The sequence below is a fragment of the Syngnathus acus genome, chromosome 16, assembly GCF_901709675.1.
Source record: "Syngnathus acus chromosome 16, fSynAcu1.2, whole genome shotgun sequence".
NCBI classification, from domain to species: Eukaryota; Metazoa; Chordata; class Actinopteri; order Syngnathiformes; family Syngnathidae; genus Syngnathus; species Syngnathus acus.
Genome location: NC_051101.1, coordinates 256641 through 264358, shown reverse-complemented (window position 1 = coordinate 264358; position 7718 = coordinate 256641). Strand labels below are relative to the sequence as shown.

Below are 7718 nucleotides of genomic sequence, written 5' to 3'. Positions count from 1 at the left end.
TGAAGATTGTCAGCACTGTTCCTATCATTTTCGTTATCTATTATCACTCCGATTAGAAGACCATTTGTCGTTTTTCCATTTTGTAGCCATGGAGCGGTTCAGTATCGAGCAACGCATTCTTATTGTGAAAACGCATTACAAAAACGGGGAGTGCTACGCAGAGACTGTCCGTAAACTTCGCGCGATCTTTGGACGTGACAATGCCCCGACCGCAACAACAGTTTCGAGGTTGGTACAGAAATTCGAAGAATCTGGGTCAGTTGCAACCAGAAAATCGCCCGGTCGAAACCGTAATTCCCTGAGCGTCTGATCTCACTTCGCGGCGGCGACCAAGAATGGCCTCCGAGGTCATGTGACCTCACACCTTGTGACTTCTTTTTATGGGGATATGTGAAGTCACAAGTTTACGTGAACAAACCTCAAACGATTACCGAACTGAAGATGGAAATTCAACGGGTAATCGGCGAAATCGACAGGGACGTCTGCAAAAGAGTTATCGTTAATTTCAACGATCGGATGACTGCCTGCAGAGAAAGTGGAGGTGGACATATGCTCGATATCATTTTTCATTATTAAATTGAAGTATATGTTGAATGAAATTAAATAAAAATTTTGAATTTTGCATCGATTTTGGCTGATTTATTGCATTTTTAAAAACTGCGTACTTTATGAAACACTCCATTTCAGGTAAAGTTGTGAATGGAGCTCTGTACCAGAAAATGCGGCACGGTCGTGCCGTGTTGATGTACTGCAGCGTCCCCTTGGACAACATTGAGCAAAGACAACCCGATTGTTCCCGATATGCTGCTGGTCTGGCAAAGATCCTGCTCAAAACAGCCCACACGGTCATGGGGCATCCGTTCTATGTGTTAACTGATCATGCAGTATCCTCATTTGTTGCGTCAGCGGCGTTCACGCTGACTCCGCTGAGACAAACACGGTTGTTGAAAATATTGACTGCTGCAAATGTCAACTATGTCCATTCCGGGGTGAACATGGCCGATCAATTGTTGGTGGGTCCGCACTGTTAGGAAAATGTATATATATATGTTATCATGCGTTCTCTAATCGATGCTTTACCGCAATATTACTGCAATATATGCTTGCTGTTTGGCCTTGCTGTTTTTATGATGTACCACAGAAGAGAGAGGTTACAGCTGGGTCCGACAGGTCGCAGCGGACAACTCAGCAAAATGAAGACATCTACCAAGACAGTTCCTTTTAACAAAGACCCTTTTGATCTGATCAACAACATGCCTCATCGCTATCTCGCACCCCCCAATGAACCTGCAAGTGATCACTCATGTTTCCTGATTTCATCACAGACACAAAGAATGGTTGCTGATCACTCATACTCCTCATCACACTGTTCCTTTTTTAATATGTAACACCTTGTGATTTTTCTGCTTACGAGACAAAGCCCACGTTCTATTCCCCTCCCCTTTAGGGGCTTTATCTCATTTTGTGGGTAGGGCAAATCCAAATAAAAAGCGCAGGAGTGCATACAGATATTTAGTGTAGTGAGATTGTTGTAAGCGATCTGTACTGCACTCCTCGCGAGAAAAGAACTAATATTCCGTCTCACTTGTGGTTTGTTTGCTGATGCTCTTCTCTTAATAGTTATTCAGTCAGTGAATTAAACCTGACAGAAATTGGGGGCTCGTCCGGGATCTCGACACACCTGGCGGTTCCAGCGGACTCTTCGACGCAGGCGAAAATCCTCGGCCGAGGTAAACAAAAGCCCTTTGACGGGACTGTCTCGATCAGTCCGGCTGGACACCGGGAGGGTTGACGAGATCTTCCGAGGAGGAGAATCAGCAGACCGTGAGTAGGAATATTAATTCTACTGAAAAGGAATGAATGAGCTGTGACAAGAGGTCACTTGAAACGAGCAGTGACAAGAAGTCACTTAAAGACCTTGGGAATTCTAGACCCTGTCAAGTGCAATTAGAAACAGTTAAATTCCGCAGTTGGAGTGCGGACTCCTCTGTTATTAAAAAACGCGCGTGGTGTGATTGTGTATGGTTTGACTGAGAGTGATCTCATTAGAGCGCTACTCTATATAAACACACAGGATTGTAAACAGTGGCTTTGTGTGGATGCAGAGGCAAGAACTCTCCGCTCCCTTCGGGGAGGTGAAAGGAGACTTACCACACATCGAATTTTTAACCACTGTCCTGTGAATAAAGTTGGTTTTAGGACACTGTAGGTGCCATTCAAACTACCAACTCCAAAATTTAGAAAAATAAACCATGGGAAACTTAGATAGTAAGCGAAAGTCCCTACCCCGACATGAACTAAAATGCAAAGATTGGAAAATAAATGGAAAAGAATTACAAATAGCTTTTAAAAGTAAAATAAAGAATAAATCTGACAAGTAAGACGAGCAAAAAGGTGTTCTTAGTGGGATCTATGTGGTCTTATACGTATGTTGTGCGTCATCCTTTTGTGTTGGTGTGTGCGTGTGTGTGTGTGCGCGCAGAGGATCCTCATGAATGAGTGTGTGTATGTGTGCGCGAGTGAGATGTGTGTCCTATGGAAGACATCAGTAATGGAGAATGTTCAGGAAGCTGTTTAGGAATAATAGGAAAATTGAGAAGTAGGCGATAATGTGTTTAAGTTGGTTGGAGAAATTGAGATGAGCAGTGTGTGGCAGAAAGTGACTAGAACGGTGGCTTGATAGGACGAGAATAAGAGACAGCAAATGTTGTGTAGAAGACAGTGAAAGATGTTGAATGTGAACATGACGAAGGGCGCAACAGCAAAGCTGGCCTGCCCTTTGAGAGGGCAGGACTGATAAGCGTGCCTGCGATTGCGCGTAGTCGCGGGGCGGGGCTGTGCGCTTGGGCCTTTGCTATGCTTGTGTGGGCGGTGGGCCGGCATCATGGTTGTTGCAGGAAATGGCCAGCCTGTGACCAATCAACATTGATGCTGCGCCACCCTCGCACGAGGGGTGCTATGGCTGCGGGCGAAGCAGGGAAAGTGTGAGTTTCTCAGAGAATGTCTGAATATTTGAAGCAGGGTGATGCTTAAGGAAGATGTGACAATATTTGCTTGAAGGATAAAAGGCACTGATGAGAAAAAAGTATAACCAAAACGTCAGAACAGAGGATGACGTTTGCGCAGCGTTGTTTGTTGGTATTGTTTGTGAGCTGTGTCTCTGCTGTTTTTGTGTTGTCTGTGTGCTGTCAGTGTTATGTGTTAAAATTGGCTAATGTAGGTGCACAAAGGAATTTGGAAGACTGTAGTCTATCTGATTTGCACCACAAAACAGAAGCAATTTTGTAAAAATAAGAAGAAAAGAAAGGCAAGCAATTTTTCTTGTGGGCAGAAACTGGTCCACACTGCATTAATGCCTAGCCCTGATGAAACAAAATTTGAGAGATGGAAAGAACTTGCTTTCTGGAATTGGATAAAGCAAAATTATTAAATAACAACATTTCAAAGCTATATTTAGAAGAAATAGTCGATTGGTTGTGTCAAGACTACACAAGTTTTTACATTTGAGAATAAGAGAATGATTGAGTTAGTTAAAGTTAAGAAACGACAACAATTGACTATTATATTAATTTACTGGCGGTTATTTTGTTGGTTTTTATCTTTTATTTTGATTGGTTTGACACCTTAGGGGAGGAAAGATTAAGATGTGGAACACCGGTTGAGACAACCGGTTACACATGCAGAACGTGTGCACTGGGACACATTTTAAAAGGTGTGTCAAATTAAATGATGATGAAATCATGTGACAATGTCTAATCATTTGCTAGCTGAGTCGCTCCCCTTTCGGGGAAGCCATCCATTTACTTGCTAAGCTAGTTGTGGAAGCAGTAGCCATATGCACGTGCGCAGTGCACACACACGAGACTGATAAGGTGTCAAGGGGTAACAAGCTTGCAGATAGAACCGCAAAACTGCAGCGCAGAAGACAGTTCAAATTGTACATACACAAGAAGCAGATTAAGTTACTGACACATTTTTAAAGATGTAAAGCGACAAAGTCCATAGACTGAAATTCAATTATGGACGAAAAGAGGGGCAAGGGTGGAGAATGGTATCTATAAATGACCAGAAGACTGACCTATCCTACAAAAAACCTATATAAATGGGCAGCAATATTGAGCCATGATGTGTGTCACATGGCTCAAGAGGAGGGATAGTGGGGCAGTTCATTCAGCTTTATACAACATGTGGATTTGATTCATATTCAAAACATTTTCAAAACAAAATTTTTTTGTAGAGTTTGTTTAACATGTGCTAAACACAATCCACAGGGTTATACTGCCTGGTCATAATAGATACATTCTCAAAATGGTTTGAATTGGCTTCAACAAAAACACTGAATGCCTTAACAGTGGCAAAAAAAAGTTATGTAAAGAAATAATACCGAGATATGGGATTTCAGAAATTAATTCTCATGACAGGACTGGTATAAAGTGTGAAAATGTGCATGGAAAAAACTGGAAGATCATGGACAAAATGTTTAGACCTGGTCAAACTGTTCATAAATATTACAATTACTGTGGGTTTAACCCCGTATGAAAAATTGTTTGGGCGACAATATAGATTACCATGTTTTAAAACCAAGTGGGATACTAAGGATGATTCAAATTTGGCATTTACATTTTATATTTATAATTAATATTTTAAAGGCAAAAAGAACAAAGCACGTTCTCATTAAGAGCATTGAAAACGAAACACTGGTGTTCTTCCAACGGGGAAGGGCCACATTGAATATTGATAATTACATCAACTGCCATTAAAATAGCAGAAAGGTCAGTTGAGGTGGTCCTAGCAAATTACAAAAGGGTAATTTCTTTTGAGGTAACGTTCAATCGGAAAAAGTGACCCAAAGAAAGCCTTACCTCTTAGAGAAATGCCGGGAACAAGAAAATGGAACAATGACGTTATTGCATGTAAGGTGGCTATCTTTGTTGCCATTTTGTTAACTTCAGCAATATGGTATTTGTGGGAACTAAGTCATAATGAGTAGGGGAGAGATGAGTGAACAACTTATATTGATCACTCCCAAAAAACAATGCTGCATTGTAGCAATTTAAAAAGATCAATTTGACCTTAGCAGGATGATCTGCTGTGTCGGATCTGGACTGCCATGAAAATATGATGTTTATATGTGTACTTTGTCAACAACCGCTGTAGATGTTAAAGAATGATGTGATATCTAAAATTAATGTGGATATTTTGTTTCAGGTAACTATAAGAGTTCCTGAAAAAACGAAACAATTGATTGCTAATGGCAAAACAAGCTGTAAAGACAAGAAGCAAAAATTGAATATGTCATATGTATGGATTTGCGACCGATTCTTTATGTTGTATCGTTGCCATTGACCATAGATTGTGTGAATATCCATTGAAAAAAGAAAAAAGAAGCCATTGCTTTCAGAGAATGTAGTCAAGCTAAATTGTATATGTATCAACATGCCAAGATCTGGGAAAAAGCTGGAAAAACAAACAAACAAAATGTCTTTAAATTGAGAGGCGACGATGATCTGACTGAAATTGATGTAATCAGAGTCCCCAGAGGAGTTCCTGATTAATAAGAATTAATTGACCAAATTGTAGCAGGATGGGAGTCTTCCATTTGCTGGTGGTGTACGATGAACAAGAACGTCGACATGATAAATTACAACCATTGCAACATGCAGAAATTGGGCAAAGGACACAAGCGGGACTTGAGGCAGTGCACGAACAGCTAGCCACGCCTTCCCTAATGTCACACCAGAACCGCAATGCTCTTGTTATGTTGTTGTCTGAGAAAGGAAGGGTCTGCGCAATGTTCAGGGAACAATGCCGCACCTTCATCCAGAATGACACTGCCCCTGATGGGAGCCTGACGAAGGCGATTGCAAGCTTGCAATCCCTCAAAACGAGGATGAAAGAGCACAACAAGTGGATGACTGCTTTTGGGAAGTATAAAGCCCTTGTGTCCTCAATTACTGCTATACTCACCTTGTGTGGTTGTTGTTGTATTCCATGTCTCCGTGCTCTGTTTAATCGTCTCATCACTACAGCAATATCGCCCATGGAAGACAAGATGGCCGGGGTATGCCTAATGTCTGAACGCCAGCATGTTGATGATAACGATGATGATGATGGAATTTTTGCACTTGGGTTTACAGACTTCTTACCAGATCTGGGTGTTTCCGAATGATAATATCGCAACGTTTATCCTTTCTTGGAGTAAACTTATTTGTGCTCATACTTGTGATCTTACGGCTGAAAATCTTTTTGAAGTGGCCGCTTTTAGGTGATAAGATGGTCTCTGAGAACTTATGATAAACAGGAGGGAATTGTTAGGAAAATGTATATATATATGTTATCATGCGTTCTCTAATCGATGCTTTACCGCAATATTACTGCAATATATGCTTGCTGTTTGGCCTTGCTGTTTTTATGATGTACCACAGAAGAGAGAGGTTACAGCTGGGTCCGACAGGTCGCAGCGGACAACTCAGCAAAATGAAGACATCTACCAAGACAGTTCCTTTTAACAAAGACCCTTTTGATCTGATCAACAACATGCCTCATCGCTATCTCGCACCCCCCAATGAACCTGCAAGTGATCACTCATGTTTCCTGATTTCATCACAGACACAAAGAATGGTTGCTGATCACTCATACTCCTCATCACACTGTTCCTTTTTTAATATGTAACACCTTGTGATTTTTCTGCTTACGAGACAAAGCCCACGTTCTATTCCCCTCCCCTTTAGGGGCTTTATCTCATTTTGTGGGTAGGGCAAATCCAAATAAAAAGCGCAGGAGTGCATACAGATATTTAGTGTAGTGAGATTGTTGTAAGCGATCTGTACTGCACTCCTCGCGAGAAAAGAACTAATATTCCGTCTCACTTGTGGTTTGTTTGCTGATGCTCTTCTCTTAATAGTTATTCAGTCAGTGAATTAAACCTGACACGCACGAATGTGCATCAAAGGTCCAGACGGTGGCGAAAGTCCGACCTGACCTCTATTCCACTCCGCTCGGGCACGGTCAGGTGGTGTTCACAGATGGCTGTTGTTGGAGAGACAAACAGGGCTCCCTCCATGCGGCCGCGGCCGCGGTCGAGTGGAGGGATGGTTCCTTCCAGCCTCTTAGAGTGATGAAGCTCACCACCCGCCCATCGGCCCAGGCGGCAGAAGTCTTTGCCTTGGTACTGGCTCTACAACAGTATAAGGGGGAAGCCGTGACCATCTATTCTGACTCCGCCTATGCGGTGTCAGCGGCCTTAATCGACCTGGTAGGGTGGCTACAGAATGGATTCACGACGGCCAGAGGCTCGGAGATTGCACACAAGGACTTGATGTTGCAGTTGTTTGAGGCGTTAAAGTGCCCGAGTGAGGTGGCCGTTGTCAAAGTGCCTGGTCACTCCAAAGCTGACACCTTAGTGGCTAGTGGTAATCGAGCGGCTGACGAATTGGCCAAACAGACGGCCGGGTACGGCGGGGCAGCGGACATGATGGTGTCCCGCAGTCCATTGATTGTGGACGGGGAACACCCCGACTCCTGCTTGCCTCTGTCACTCTCACATGCCGATCTGTGTGCCGCCCAGCAAGCCACGTCCCCGGAACAAAAATCGGTTTGGCTAGCGGCAAAAGCTGTCAAGCGATCAGATGGCTTGTGGGTCGGACCCAAAGGACAGCCTGCCCTTCCGGAGGGAAAGCTGATGACAGATGTCCTGTCACAGGCACACACACCTTCTC

The 7718-nt window shown here is 43.0% G+C and overlaps 1 long non-coding RNA gene across 1 annotated transcript; it reads left to right on the top strand.

The window, feature by feature from the left end:
- Positions 1-1171: 1171 nt before the first annotated feature.
- Positions 1172-6657, top strand: LOC119136485. Its single transcript, XR_005100751.1, has 3 exons — positions 1172-1337; positions 3684-3688; positions 6579-6657. It is a non-coding gene; the product is annotated as an uncharacterized LOC119136485 (long non-coding RNA).
- The last annotated feature ends 1061 nt before the right edge of the window (positions 6658-7718 follow it).